Source organism: Cynocephalus volans, chromosome 1 (genome assembly GCF_027409185.1).
Source record: "Cynocephalus volans isolate mCynVol1 chromosome 1, mCynVol1.pri, whole genome shotgun sequence".
Classification (NCBI taxonomy): domain Eukaryota; kingdom Metazoa; phylum Chordata; class Mammalia; order Dermoptera; family Cynocephalidae; genus Cynocephalus; species Cynocephalus volans.
In genome coordinates, this window is record NC_084460.1 from 100,403,425 (window position 1) to 100,420,333 (window position 16,909).

Here is a 16,909-nt window from a genome sequence, read left to right on the forward strand (position 1 = left end):
GTAGTACAATGCCTCTGGTTTTGTTTCTTTTTGCTCAGAATTGCTTTGGCTATTCAGGGTCTTTTGTTATTCCATATAAATGTTAGGATTGCTTTTTTTCTATATCGATGAAGAATTTTATTGGTATTTTGATGGGGGTTGCACTGAATCTGTAGATCGCTATGGGTAGCATGGACATTTTCACAATGTTAATTTTTCCAGTCCATGAACAAGTAATGCCTTTCCTTCTTTTGGTGTCCTCTTTAATTTCCTTCAGCAGTTTTGTATTTCTCATAGTACAGATCTTTAACCTCTTTGGTTAAATTTATTCTTAGGTGTTTTATTCCTTTGGTAACTGTTGTAAATGGGCTTACTTTTTTTCATTTCTTGTTCTGCTTGTTCGTTGTTGGTATATAAAAATGCTGCTGATTTTTGCGTATTGATTTTGTATCCTGCAACTTTACTGAATTTTGTTTATGAGCTCTAGGAGTTTTTTGGTAGAGTTTATGGATTTTTCTATATATAGGGTCATGTCATCTGTGAATAAGGACAATTTGACTTCATCTTTTCCTATTTGGAAGCCCTTTATTTCTTTCTCTTGCCTGATTACTCTAATACTCCAATACTATGGTGAATAGGAGTGGTGAGAGTGGGCATCCTTCATCCTGCTCTTGTTCTTAAAGGAAAAGCTTTCAGTTTTTTTTCCCACTCAGGATGATGTTGGAGGTGGGTTTGTGATATATAGCTTTTATTTTGTTGAGATATTTTCCTTCTGTACCCAGTTTTTTGAGGGTCTTTATCATGAAGGGATGTGGAATTTTGTCAAATTCTTTTTCTGCATTTATTAAGATAATCATATGGCTTTTGTTCTTGCTTTTGTTGCTGTGGTGTATCACATTTACTGATTTGTGTATGTTGAACCATCCTTGCATCCCTGGGATGAAACCCACTTGATCACAGTGCTTAATCTTTTTGATGTGCTGTTGTATTCTGTTTGCTAATATCTTGTTCAGGATTTTTGCATCTATGTTCATCAAGGATATTGGACTGTAGTATTCTTTTTTTTGTTCTGCCCTTGCCTGATTTTGGTGTCAGGGTAATGCTGGCCTCACAGAATGAATTTGGGAGAATGGCCTGTTTCAGTTTTTTGGGATAGTTTGAAAAGGGCTGGTGTTAATTCTTCTTTAAAGGTTTGGTAGAATTCAGCAGTGAGATTATTTGGTCCTTGCCTTTTCTTTGTTGGAAGACTGCTGATTACTGCTTCATTATTGTTGCTTGTTATTGGTCTGTTCAGGTTTTCTATTTCTTCTTGATTCAGTCTTGGTAGTTTGTATGTGTCCAAAAATGTATCCATTTCCTCCACGTTTTCAAATTTGTTGGCATATAGTTGTTCACGATAGTCTCTAATGATCCTTTGCATTTCTGTGGTATCAGCTGTAATATCTCCTTTTTCATTTCTGATTTTTATTTGGGTCTTCTCTCTTCTTTTTCTTTACTTAGTCTGGCCAATGGCTTGTCTATTTTGTTTATCCTTTCAAAAAACCAACTTTTTGTTTCATTCTTTTTATCTCTATTTCATTTAATTCTGCTCTGATTCTAATTATTTAATTCCATCTACTAGTTTTGGGATTAGATTGTCCTTGCTATTCTAGTTCTTTGAGATTTAATGTTAGGTTGTTTTTTGAAGTCTTTCTGTTCTTTTGATATAAGCACTTATTGCAATAAACTTCCCTCTTAGAACTGCTTTTGAAGTATCCCATAGATTTTGGTAAGTTGTGCTTGTGTTTTCATTCATTTCAAGGAATTTTTTATTTCCTGCTTTATTTCTTCTTTGACCCACTGGACGTTCAGAAGCATGTTGTTCAATTTCTGTGAATTTGTGTATACATACTCTTAGAAAAGCTCTATGAAAGTAACAAAGTACTTTAAGAGAGAAAAATTTGGGGGAAAGTAGGTAGAAATCTTTCTTCCCTATGGTTGACATAAAAGCTTGACTAAGAGGCTCAAAATTAAGCTAATGCTTAAAGGATGAGAAGAAATCAGCTCTGCAAAGAATTGGAAGCAAAGAACTTCTATCAGTAGGAAAAGCACATGCAAATTTATAAAGACAAGAAATTTCTTAGAATATCTGAGATACTAAAAGTGACTGAGAAGGAAAGCATCTCAAATTGAGGATGAAAACCAGATTGTCATATGGCTTTAGAATTCTGGCTTGTATTTGAGTGCAATGGGAAGTCAGGTTTTAAGAGCAAAGTGATATAACCTAATATATGCTTCAAAAAGGAAGGAAGGAAGGAAGGAAGGAAGGAAGGAAGGAAAATCATCCTGGCTGTTATATAAAAAATGTTTTAGGGAAGTCTTATTCCACTAACTTTGGAAACTGAGTTATTATAGACTCCTTTTCTGCTACAGTTGTAGAATGCTGTAGATATTTAAAGGTAAACATACAAATAAATAACATAGCTGGAAAAAGAAAGATATTCATTGTCTCAAAAGAATGGGCAATCCCAAATCAGAGCTATAATTTATTGATCTGATGCTGTGGCTGCCAGAATATTGGATTTGGCTGTAGGCCCTATGTTCAGGCCCTGGAGTTTTAATACCCATTCAGGGAGAGAGACATTGCCTTTGTCTTGCATGATAAGAATTGCATAAAGACAGAAGAAAGACTGGTAATTCACTGAATGGGCCACTACAAGTTTCTGTCTACTACTTGCCTAGTGTGGCCAAAAGAAAATTTGCCCAATCCAAGATATAGTAGCATGTGCATATTGAAAGTACCATGATAAGTTGACACCCTAAGCATGTGCTACATGTGGATATGGCATCCAGGTATATATTATTCACATGATGTGAGAAACTCTGAGTTGAAACATAAATTAAAACTTGCTCTAGATTAGTGAAATAGCTGTTGTGCTTGGCAGTAGCAAATGCAAACTGCTTTATAGCAATATTTCTGAATATTTCCAAGATGATTGTTTTTAAACATAGATTTGATCATGTCACTTCTTTCTTAAACTCTGGCTCTCCACTGTACTTATAATACCAGCCAGCATCAGATCCATGACAATCTGATCTTCAATCTCACTTTGAACTAGTCTTTGTTTGTTTGGGCTGCTGTAACAAAATAATGTAAAGTGGGTAGCTTATAAACAACAGAAATTTATGTCTCACAGTTCTGGAGGTTGGCAAATCCACGATCAAGGCACTGGCAGATTCCATGTCTGGTGAGAGCTATTTCCTGTTTCACAGATGGTGCCTCTCACTGTGTCCTCATGTGGTGGAAGGGACTAGCTAGCTCTTTGTGGTCCCTTTTATAAAGGCACTAATCAATTCCCAAAGTTCTCACTCACTAGTACCATAACTTTGGGGGTTAAGATTTCAACATACACATTTTGGGGAGATGGAAATGTTCAGTCCATGGCATCTTCTTAGTAATTTTCATTACTTAGAAAAATGCACAGCATATATGCACACAAATATACACAATAAAAAATTGTACATAATGATAGAAATAGATCTACCATGAAAAGCATGCACAACAATCATTATGAACACAACAATCAGCTCTGAAATAAACTATGATAAAATAATTCTTAGAAATTATTAAAGAATAAAAAAACATTAGAAAAATATAATAAAAGAATTGTTCATTATGAGAAAAAACAGAATCATACAGTAACTCTAGAAAAAAACAAGAATCAGTGAAATTAAAAACTCAATGGAGAATTTAAAAAGCAATACATATATAATCTTAAGAGCCAATAACTGAACTGAAAATAAATTTGAAGAAATAACCCAGGTAACAGCAAAGGAAGGAAAATAAAGAGTAAAAAATGAAAAAGGTATATTTTTGAACTTCTTGTTCTAAATTCCAGGATGAGAGATTAGAGGGAATGAGTGAGAGGCAGTACTTGAGAATTTTCCAAGATTTGTTAAAGGCATCACTTTTTATTTCAAATGTTAAGTTACAAGTAGGATATATTAAAAATATATGCACATCTAAATAAATTGGGGTGGGGCTACTCTTAAAGAGAAAAAAGTTGCCTATAGCAACTAGACTGCAACCAGTAACTCATGATTAGTAAAAAAATAGACCAGAAGAGAAAGGAATACTTTCAAAATGTTAAGGAAAAATAATTCTCAACCTAGAATTCTATTTTATTTATTTATTTGTTTATTTTGGGCAACTGGCTGGTACAGAGATCCAAACCCTTGACCTCAGTGTTGTAATACCACGCTCTAACCAACTGATGTAACCAGCCAGCCAATCCAGATTTCTGTACTCATCTAAGATATTATTTAAAAGTGAAAAAGAAATGAAGACATTTTTAACAAGAGGCAGAGACAAATTTGCCACTTTTTGCCTTTCACTGAAATAACTACTGAATGATATAGTTCAGTAAGAAAAAAAATGAATCCTAAAGGAAGGTATAGGATAAAAGAAACAATGGTGTACAAAAAAATGATGAACATGTGAGTAAATATGAATAACTGTTGACTGTAAAGACAACCATGCTAACAAACATGACTAATTTGGGATAGTTTAAAAATAACAGACAACAGTAATGTAAGAGGGAAAATGAAGAAATCCTTTATTGCATTCTAACAACATTGTGTATTGCATAGTCGGGGGATGGGTAGAGATACTGATCAACTTTAGACTTTTCTAGTCAACTGAGCTTATCTGAAATTGGAAATACCCATCCAAAAAAAAAAAAAAAAAAAAAGGATATACAACTCCTAAACCTCTAGAAAAAGAAAAGATAGCTCAAGGAAAAAAAAAATGCAGTCAAGCTAATGGACTTCAAAAAGGAGAAAAGGAAACAGAGAGCTCATTGTCTACAAAACACAAAATAATAGAATAAATGCAAATATATCTGTAATTATAATAACTATAAATAAGGTAAATCAGTTGAAAACTTTTTCAGACTGAATTTTTGACTTTTAAGGAATGTAGTTATGTGCTAATTTCAAGTTATCCAAAATATTATGAGACAGAAAACCTGATAGTAAAGAGACTAAAAAAAATGATGTATTACACAAATACTAACCAATCAATACCAATGTCAACATCAGACAAAGTAGATTTTAAGGCAACATTCAAACTTAGAGACTTATTAGCTAATTAGAGGATTATATCATAAGAATAAAAGGAATAAGTAATTAGGAAAATATAGCAATTCTAAGTATGTATAGGCACCAACCAACATGAATACAAAATAAAAACTGACACAATTATAAGAAGTAATCAATACATCCACAATCATAACATAGGATTTTTAATACAATTCTCTCAGAAATTGATATGTCAAAAACTATCTAAGGGTACGGAAAAACAGGATGAACTGGTGTAGGACAAGGACTGGGAGGCGGGGCAGTGACTAAAGTGGGAGCATGTACCTAGATGAGACCTGTTGATATCCTAGAGAGGGATTGTGAGTGACTTCTAGAATAGTTAGAAGATAATGAACTCAGGAGATTGTTTTTAATGAATTATAACGGGGGTTTCATGGTAATGCAAGGGGTGAATTTCATAGCCCACTACCATTTGTGTACTTTTTGTGTATATGGTTTGTTTACCAAATTCCCCATTCTTACTCCATATTATCTCTCTCTCACACACACACACACACACACACACACACACACACACACACACACACGATCAATTTGAATTCTACTTCTAGCATTTTCTTGTGTATAAAAACAATGTATTGAGAGCTTTAAGACCTTAATTCCAGTCTGGTTTTGCCTCTAAACAGTTGTGTGATGTTCTGCAAGTCATTTCAATTTTCAACCCCTGTTTCCTTACCTGCAAATTGAGGTGATAAGATCAGACAGGCAAGATTTCTTTTATTATTTGCTACTCCATAAATGTATGTAAAACGTTTTATCTATTGGGAATTAGTTTTGTTAATTATCAGTACACATTTAAATTATATCTTTCACAAGGGTATGTTGTCTAGCAATTATTTTTTTTCCATTAAGAAGTGAGGACAAATAAAGTTATCTTATTTATTCTGTGAGTGGTGTAATACAGATCTGAGATAGTAAAACCCAGGAACTTCTTAATCTGCCTAAACAAATGAGATAATTCACTAGAACATGACCCCAAGGTGTGTCCCTAATCTTCTAAATAAGTTGAATAAAGGGGCACAGGATTCCCTATCACCTTCAAAAAAGAGATATTGTTAGCAACTTATACATAAAAGGAAAAATAAAATGTGCACATTACTAGTAACCTCTTTTGGTGGTGTTTTCCACCAAATAAATTATATTTAAAATGGAAAGAGCTCTTTTATATAACCTTCCAAACCCTTCACAATCTGGCTTCAATTTATAGTATTATCAGCTTTGCTTAATATAATCTGGCAGGTTTGTTAGTGGGATTAAATGAAATCAAGTATTTACAGTTCAAATGAAAAGTCTGGAAAATAGTAGAGATTTAATTAATACCTTCTCCTTTCCTCTACCCTCTTCCGGAACATGCAAGAAACACGGATGTACCCTATCACCTCTTTAACAGCCCAGTGGACTAGTTTCTTTGCAGAGTGAGCAGCCATATGATACAGTGATGGATAGCTTACTGTTTCTCATCTCTCTGAGAATTTAGAAATGCAAAGCTCACACAAGCTTCAGAGAGCAAAAGAAGCAGGATTCTTGAAGCTTGTGGACAGGTGTTTTCCCTCTGCTTCTTACTCAGCTCCTAGTGACAGGCTCTCCCAAGTCCTGGCCTTCAGGCAAGCTCTCCTAGATGTAAAAGAGTGCTCAGTTTACAGAATCTGTAGATGCGAGCTGCATAAGAAACATGGAGTTTGGCAGGGCTCTGGTAATGGGTTAAGTCCACTTCAGGTTCTAGAAAATAGTCACATTAGTAAGGTCTTTAGATAGCCCCAAAGTTTTGTTATTATATTGAGTCCCTCAATATTTTTATTACCCTTCATTAGCCAACCACATGCTAAAAATTCAAGAGAATGTTGTAACTGAATTTTAGAATAAGGTCTTATGGATAAGGAAACTGAGGCCCATAGAGGTTCAGTTACTAAATCTACTTTCATTCTAGATTGAAAGACATTGTATTTTTAACAACATACATTTAGATATTATATTTGGTGATTGCAGTAACATGGAAACATGAATTACAATCACCAGATGAAATGAAAACATTCCTATCTTTACTTTTCCAGATCAGGCTTTCCTTTGGACTGTTATGTGCAATGGCTTAAGCCTTTTTCCTGGTTAATTTATTAGTAATTACATAGCGTTGCCTTAAAAATTTTTTCTTGACTAGTTCAGACATTCCAATATAAATGGAATGTCTTGCTCCTTTACAAGGAGCATGTTGAAAAGGAGAGATCCCCTACAATATAGTTGTCTTCTCTAACTTTATTTTCCTTTTCTCCTTTAAACGAATCCTCCTTCCACCAAAACTGACTTACTCAGTGGCTGGAATCACAATTTGGGTTTGCCTGTTCTTCCTACTACGAGTGCTTCCCTCAGCTCTCCCCACCTCTTTAAATTGTATCCTTTCTTTAAGGTCCAACAAAAGTGAAATCTCCAAGAAACGTTCTTGGGCTATTGCTGTTTATAATAACCACTGTTTTCCTACTCACTCAACCCCTTCGATGCACCATTTTATATGCTTTTTGGTTTTTTTTTTTTTTGCTGCTATCTCAGCTTCCCTGTAATAATATCAAAATGATAATATTTACCCTTTACTACAGGAACTGCTTCACATTTTTAGCATTTAACCCTTGAATTTTAGTTGCTCTATAAGCACTTCATCAAGATAAGTTTCTCTAAAATAAGTGCTCAATAAAAGTACAGGATCATATGATATAGGTTAACTGGTTTACTGTAATAAGATTTAAAAAATTCTTTAATTGTTGGTTTTTGTTGTTCTGTGGGACATCCTGGGATGTTTGAGAAGCAAGGAAATATGAGTCCTATCTATCATTGAGCAACATGTGCAGAAGAAAAGAGAAATCCTGGAAATTCTAGAGCTTCCCAGTGTGCTCTGTGCAATTCCTTATTTATATTCACATATTTTGGATTCAACTCAACATAGCTATAAGAAACTTGTCATGAATGTAATCACACATCAAAGGATCTAAAGCCCTGTTTTTCTTTCACTAATTTTAAAATGTCAAGTCTTACTCTGTAGGATGCGGTCGACAACATTTATTGTATTTACAGTTAGAAAAGAAACTGCATTAACAATGTAATTGCATAGAGTAAGGGTCATATATATCTTGACCGTTAATCAAATTCCTCTAGCTAGAAGCAGCAAATCCAAAAGAACAATCTGTTTACTTTTTTCATTCCCATATCTCTACCCTCTCTGTTACCTTTATTGCCTCTGTAATATATAACATGATGCCATTGTTTTTCAATGTTAATATTTTTGTACACAATGGAACAATATTATGAAAATATTTTTTACCAGATGTCCAAAGCTATAATAGAACAAAGGTTTATTTTTTGTTGATTTTTCAACTAAGACGTACAGAAAGAAATGATTATATTAGCAATTTATATGAAAATGATAGTATTAATCTTTTAACCAAATAATTGACTCTGTATGTAATTTAATCCATTATTAACAAAATGTTCTTTGTTTGATGGTTGGATGTTAGGAAGAAAGGTAATCTTTATCATTTACTGAAGCACTGTTTTATTAAATTCTTAAAGAGGAAACTAAAACCATAGATACCCAGAACTATGCTCTGAAAATGCAATACCTAAAAGTAAGCTAGAAGTAGAAAATCCTTGGCCTCTTTTGTCTTGCTGCATTATGTATACTTGATGTATATTTCTTTAGCATTACATACTCTGCTAAGCCAATTCTCCAGTCATTTTGTCAATGATTAATTGATTTGGATAATTTACTAAGTACATGATTTAATGAACATATTGCGCCTTTAAAAATAAACAATCCTACTTTGTTTGTTACACCACAACTATGGTAGTATCTGCAACTCCAAAAGTTGATTTCTGTTGGTGGTAGTGATGGGGGGGTGGTGAGGATAGCTAGTTTTGTCTAACAAAAAGCATGAATTTTCCTGTAGAAGAAACTTTCGAGATGTGTATGTTAGACAAACAATACAATATGGTACCTTTTAACTTTTAAATTTTATTATGTGAAAAGACATAAAATCCAACTAAACAACCTTATGTGAATTGATGTAAGATGATGTGCTTTGCACCAAATCTGCTTCTGATTCTTTCCTATATGATACAGAGCCTAGCACAGTGCCCTCCCCACAGAAAGATGTTTTTCAAAAAAGCCTTTCCTGATGCCCTCAAATGAGTAGGACCCCTGTATACCTTTTCATATCACCATCTAGTTTAATTATTTTATAATTGTAGTCAATATTTGTGTCCTATTATGAGAAAAGCTTTAAAATCTCTAGCACTTAACATAGTCCCTGACATATAGCAGGTTCTCAATAAATATTTATTTAATACTAGAAATGCCTTCAAGCTGTGTGAATAAGGATGAACTGGTGATCACTGATAAGCATTTGGTAAGGGTTCATGGTATTTTTTAGAAGTATTTTCCTGAAACTTCTTCAAAGCACCTAAGGTTGAAATAATAACTTATAACCTACTAAGGCAGATAAATACCAAACATTATGCACATCAATTTACCTCTTTTGTTTATTGTCCTCGCTCTTCCAGTGTATCTGATATCTATTTATTCAATGCTGTTTACTGTAAGAAAAATGAGAAAAATACTTTATACATTTAGGGTATCTTAGAGAATTGTTTTACTTTGTAAATAGCTATTTCCATTTTTCCAAGCTCAGGAAAGCAGGATCTACAAATATGAAAATTAACATTGGCAAGTATCAAAAGCTATAATCCTGATAGGATTACTTGCTCAGGTATTTATTTTAAACATCCCTGATAGGTATAATCAGCCCTGGATTATTCCTTAGAATCATATGTTCAGGTTTGGTAAATGTTGTCTCAGTGGCTGCTGGTTTTCCTGATTTGTTAAAACTGGGAAAGAGATTTGAAGATAAAGAAAAAGATACTAATTAGTTTAATAATAAAGAGTCCAGATTCTGCAGCCAAAATGCTTGGGCTCAAATCTCAAAATACCATGTACTAGCTAAGTGGCCTTAGAAAATTAAATTAATTGATCAATGCCTTTGTTTTCACATCTGCAAAATAGAATAAGGATACTGTAAGGATTAAATGAATTAATTCATGTAAAGAATTTAGAATAATACCTGGAACATGGCCAAAGCTCAATAAATGTTATCTGCTGTTATTATTAATAATAATATCATGCTGAACTTAGCTACTAGGGAAATATAATGAGTATACTTAATTTTAATTTGTCAATCAACACATGCAAATTACTACTAAACATAGTAAAAAAAAAATAAAGTTGGTATCTTGAAGTTTCTTTTCCCAGTGAGCTAAGAAATACTAACATACCATGGTTCCTCTCTAGGAACAATATGACTAGCAAAAGATACAACTGTGTTACAAAGTCAAAACATGATTATTTCACTAAAACATAATCATTAGAAAGTGATTGACTGATTATCTCCAAGTTAATCTTTAAATATATTTTCTCTGCTAAAATTTACTAACAGATGGGTGATAATAGTCGCCGAAAGAGGAAAGATATCTTAACATTGAAAATAATCACACCTGTTACTTTCCTGTGGTCTAGGAATAGCAAGTAAGCATTCTATTTTAGTAGTAGATTTCCAAATACTAAACTTTATTTCCTTGCCTGAGTCTTTCTTCAAGTGCAGAAAGCTGCCAGTACACAGGACAGTCCAGGAGGATTAAAGATACAACACCTCCATGGAGCAACCCTCTTCCAGTGCCTGATGGGAACTAGTGAATCAATACCCAGCTCCCTTGCCCCTTGTACAGGAAAATTCTGAGGCACCGATTTTATACTGGCTCTCAGGTTTTCTCCAACAAGATTAAGCTCCAGTCATCCACAATGGTAGCTGACTTTATAAAATGCCTTCTATTTGCTGTCTTCCCTTTCTTGTTTCTCCTTCCCATTCCACCTCTTTACCTCTCAATGAACTACCTGAGCTCAAATTTTGTCTCCAGGTCTGTTTTGAGGGGAACCCAAACTCATACTCACAGTAAACTCAAGCTTGTGCAGTCAGAGTTTAGGCTGAGAACATAGAGAGGAGACGGGGCTTTCACCAAGAGCAGAGACTGGACAAGAGGATGAGAATCTGGGAGTTTGTAGCAGGGGTTGTCTTCTTCTTCTTGAATGCCCTGGCATTGGCAGGTATTAGTGAATATTTTTTTAAAAACAACACCCCCCCCACCCTTATCAGTTTAGAGGACAAAGTAAGGAACCATCTCTTTCATAATCAAATTAAATTAATGGGGATACATACCCTGATGAAGTCTTCTTTGCTCCACATCCTGCCCAAGGAGTCTAGAGAGCCTTTTCAAGGACTGTCAGCTGCAGCAACTCTGCAGTGAAAGCACGTGCCAGCCCCCAGACCAGGTGGGCAGAATCCTTGCTCAGCTCTTGGCAATGGTAGGCAGCTTGGGGTGACTGAAACAGCAGTTTCTCAGGGTGCTGGAAAGAAAAGAAGCTCTCTCTTTCCTCCACAGCTATGTCTGTTCCATTGCCCAATGATGCTGGTTTCCAAGGTCACCACTGTTTAAAACACAGGACCTCAAGTTTACACATACTTTCCTTGTGGTAGGCCCATGGGCCAGACAGCATAGGTCACAAAGTGTTCCTAAATATCGCCATGAGTTTTGGCAGCCAGATATTCTATATATTTCCCTGGGTTAAAACACTTTTTCTTAAAACAATTTACCTTCTCAGAGGCTTTTGAAATTCTTTGCAATGACTTTTGAAATCCTTTGCTACCAGATTACTTTATCTGAGACTGCCTCAGTTCATCAAAAGTATTCTAATGTCTTTGAAACCTTAGGAAGGAATGAATGGGGGTCTTGAGCCATTTCTTTGTTAGAAGCTTAGGGGTTCCATAACAATTTTCCTATTTCTTTCTTCCCTTCCTATTGGCAGACATGTAAGCAGTGAAAACAAGCCCATTGCAAGGTCTCCTAGCCTCCCCTCAAAACCTTTCCACAGAAAGAAACCCTCAAGGCATCCATTGGTAAGAACAGGAACTCTCTTCCAGGTGACTGGGTGTCTCCACTCTCACACCCAGCTCTTACGTGGCAGTCCTTCCTGGGGCTTAGGGAGCAGGTGTGACATTAAAGATTTTGGTCACTGTTTACTGTGATGTGGGTTTTATCTGGAGGATCCTTTTTGTTAGTTATGGAGGTTATATAAGTCCTTGACTTTCTAAGACAGTTTTACTTCCCAGTTATTTTTTCCCTAGATAGACTTGCCAGATCATAGGCTTTTGAGTTTAGTATTGGAAACCATCAATTTTCCTATAGGTCGAGGGGAGCAATAGACAGGAAGTGAAACAAGCAGGCCTGTTTTGGGGGGGGTTCACATACTTTGAATAAGTAACATCATAACTCTGGTGATAATGTGGAGAACCGGTTGGAGACAGACATTTAGATCAATTGGGGAGTTTGTGGAATATTCCAGATGAGAGATGATGATAATGCTAAATTGTTGTCATGTTAGGGGTACATAAATTTTGTGCACTAATCTTGTGTAACACCATTTAATTTCCTATTTTGCTGGGAAAATAGGTTGGGTATGTCAGGAATACAGCCTCACTCCCTGTCCTGTATTGATCCCACACCTTAAAAAGAGATCATGAGGACTGGGAGACTGCTTCTTGTTCGGCTCATCTTTAGGGAGATCCCCCCAGTCCCCTTACCCATAGTTGTCCGCCCTGAGGTCTGTTATCCACAGGGTGTTTATTGTTAAATTAGGGGTTTTCTACTATAACGTGACATAAATCAGAATCAGGTCACTTCAGGATGAACATAACAGCCTGAAGGGCACCAAGCACCACGAAATTCTGTCATGAAGACTCTCGCCAGGCTGTAATTTATCAGACAGTGCCTCTGCTCTGAAAGTTAAGAGAGATAGAAAGGACTCCCTACAGATCACTGAATCGTGGCCATATGCCTTGGTTGAGTTTTAGGGTTTTCCGACTCCCTGCATCACACCTCCCATACAAACTGACTTCCCACTAACTGAGAACTCCCTTTCGATCACACTCATTTCTTCATATTTCTCTAAAAAGTCTTTGCTTCTTTCTACCCCAGAGATTTTTGCTTATTTTATTCCCCTAGTCTGGAATACCTTTCCCTTTTACACTCTAGATTCCTGAGTCCAAAGTATATACATGTGGTGTAATTACATGGAAATTAATTGAGGAGTTTGCGGAGTATTCTACATGAGGCATAATAAGATTCTTAATGCTAAATTGTCATCATGCTAGGAGTACATAAATTGTGTGCAGTAATCTTGGCTAACACCATTTTAAAAATGAAATAGAAAATGGTATTGACTTATCTCTAACAGGAAAGTAAGTCTTAAGGGGACAAACTGTCTAACTATTAGCTCTCTTCTTTCCCCCCATAACACAGTGATGATCACACAATAAAGGCTCAATAGATGCAAGTAGGACGGTTCATGATTCATCTACTATTGTTGTATTATGACACACCATGCCACAACAATCCAGTCTCTCTCAATTTCTTTTTCACACTAACGTATAAAACAGGTGTTATGATTATCTCACAGCATCAACTTCTATAGCAGAGCTCTGTTGCATTTTAAATTTGTCTGAGGACATAAAAACAATCCCACAATGAGAGTTTAACTTACAGCTTAAGTATAAGGTACTGACTATGGTTACCTTAATCTGAATTTATAAAAGTGAAACAAACCACACAATGTTCACTGAGTGCCTTTACCTGCAACTGAAAAAAAGTTACATTATAGACCCACAGTATTGGTATTGCTTTAGTAAACCTATTTATTTCCAACTGCATCGTCCATGCATTAACTGATAAATTAATTCAAAACATTTATTGCATATATAGTCACCATACTGGGCAATAGGCTACAATAATTAAGGAGAGAAAAATAGCCCTATTATGTATATATTAACAGTTTAATAAATAAATAAATACGTATATTTATTTTTCCTTTCCAGACTGGTCTAGTGAGTAAGAGAATGATTTGTGACAAAACCAGAAAATATAAATGCCACCTTAGAAAGCAACAAGACAACAGATTATTACTAAGTTTAAGAAAAAATATATGTGTACATATGTATCTCCCTTTATTAAGTTTTCTAAAAATACTCTTTTGAACCTTTAAATACAACTAAAATTATTTAAAGCTGAAGAAAGACAAACTTTTATATAGGATAACTATAATTTGCCTTTATTGCCCTTACATCTAGAAGATTCTATGCGTCCTTTTTATTTTTTGACAATCTGATCTTGCCTAACAACAGTGAGACCACTAAGTCCAGGGACGTCAATAGTACTTAGTGAGAGAGGAAACCCTTTGCAATGTGGTGTTCGTTAACTCATTCATCAATATATAACCATTTTATATATTTTAATATTTTAAATCTTGTACAACAACTTTTTTTCTAGTTCATTCTTTCTTTATCTTCTGATCAGGGGTATGATGATCTGAAATAAGTGGACAAGGAAAGACACAGGGGTCTTTTTTTTCAATTTTATTTATATGTATTTTTGTGAGGTACAGTACTTGGTGTCAATACATGCATATACTGCACAGTGATTCACATAAGGTAGATAGTGTAGGCTTGTACCCCTTAGTCCACCCCTTCTCCTCCCCCACCCCCCAGCACAGGGGTCTTTAGGCAGATTGTGTGCTTGTAAAGTTATAGTGATAAAATTTCACAGATGTCGAATAGCTGCTTGCTGATGCTATATGCCATGGGGATTCAAATATCATAGCCATCCAGGGGTTGAGATAAATATTACAGGTACTGGCCAGTATTACAAGAAGCAGGATTTTTGTTGTTGTTGTTTGATTTGTTTTTCACCAGAAAACACAGTTGTATAGTGGAAAGAATAGTGGGAAAGAAGTAAAAAATTTAGAATGTAACTTTAGTTCTCTACTAATAACCAACTAGTCAGACACAGGTATGTGACTGTGAGCCTCAGTTTCTTTATCTGTAATGTGAACATAATGATACTTGGCTTGCTGAGCTGATGTGAGAATTAAAGAGAATGTTTTAAACTTCCAAACAGCATCTGATACTTAGAAGGTGCTCAGTACATTTTAGTTATTGGTATTTTGCTTTACTATGATTGTTAACTATGTGTTCTTAGTGAGGCAGATTCTCAATGTCTTTAACACAGTATATTAATCCCTGACTATCTGCCTTTAGGGTGTCAGAACAGTAAAATGAGATATAGACTTGTAACGCACTTTGAAAAGAATGAGGCCTCCTATAAATGGAAGGGAAAGTTGCTCTGGTGTGCCTCAGGACGACTGCACTCCAGAGTGGGTAAGAAGAGCGTACAGTACGCCTCACCTCTTCTCGCTACATGGCAAAGGGTGTACAAATATCCCTCTTGCTTGTGAAACTGGAAATAAAGCCGATTTAGGCCATTCCATCCTGGGCCAAGTGCCTTGGAAGTCCCCATCTTTGTTGCCAGGTTCCTTTTGAAAGAAATAGCAAGGTGGTTGGCATATATTCGGCTTGTTCACGCTGCCAAATGACTCTTAAAAAAACCAGAACAAAACAACTTTCTCCAGCAGCGCACAGAGAAATCACCTTTTTCTTCCTCCCAGTTCTTTCATTTTAACTTTTGTAATGTGTGGTTTCCAGATTCCAAAAGTGTAAACAAAACATGCCTGTTCTGTAGTTTCTATTATCCAGTGCAAATTGGAAAAAGAAACCATAATGCTTTATAATCTTCTTTAAAAATTCCTTTTTACAAATAATTTATTTCCAAATATCGGTGTTCCTCACATGATTTAGATGGGGTGGGGTGGAATAGAAAGAGGATTCATGTCAACTTATTGCAGACAATTCTCTTTTCCTCAAGTATGATGGGATCAGAGTAGGCAGTTCCAGATTTTTGTGATCTCTATGCTGGAGATAAAACTCTGCAAAGATACATTAGGCATTGGGGAAGAAGCGGCTGCTACACTGGGGAGAAAAATACCTCAAAAGAATAAACTGGTATCAAAGGTGGTTCTTTCTTCTCTTTATTTCTAAGAAATGCATTTTCCCAATCATATAGAAAAAGATAAAATTGAATTGTTAAATTGTATTTAACATGAATTGTGCAAATAATTGGGGAATAAAACTTTTAAATATTAAATGGAATTTGGGGGCCGAGCCCGTGGCGCACTTGGTAGAGTGCGGCGCTAGGAGCGCTGCGACGCTCCCGCCGCGGGTTCGGATCCTATATAGGAATGGCCGGTGCACTCACTGGCTGAGTGCCGGTCACGAAAAAGACAAAAAAAATAAAATAAAATAAAATAAATGGAATTTGGCCCTTGTCGAATATAGAGATTTGAATATTTAATATCATTTTTTTAAATTGTATTTTTACCTGTTTTGTACCGTCTCAAGATTGTGTGCTCATTTCCCTGTGTAGTTTCGCAAGACAATGTTTTCATTCATTAATCACATTGCGTAATGAACTAATATCATCAACATGGTGACATTTCCCTGTGTGGTGGCTTCAGGGTTATAAGAGATATAGGGACATGTGTTAAGCCCAGATAAATTTTAAATATCACTTGTGAGAGAGGGAGAGATAACAATGGCATTTGCTGCCAGCCCTCAGGTCCTTCCAGGTATTTAGGAATGCATATGACTTATTCAGCCTATTAAACAGATGCTAGTTTAGCTGTAGTGCTTATGTTAGTTTTCAAACACAGATTTAGAGTGGGGTGTTGGGGGTATATGTATGTATCAAAATGTCAGGTATGAGCTTTGGAGATGCCACTTAAATTTTTATTTATTTTTAAAATTTAATTTAA

The 16,909-nt window shown here is 35.4% G+C and overlaps 1 protein-coding gene across 1 annotated transcript in view; it reads left to right on the forward strand.

The window, feature by feature from the left end:
• The window catches only part of NAALADL2 (N-acetylated alpha-linked acidic dipeptidase like 2), a 757,732-nt gene that overhangs the window by 687,291 nt on the left and 53,532 nt on the right, over positions 1 to 16,909 (forward strand). The gene's annotated exons all lie outside the window — the stretch shown is intronic.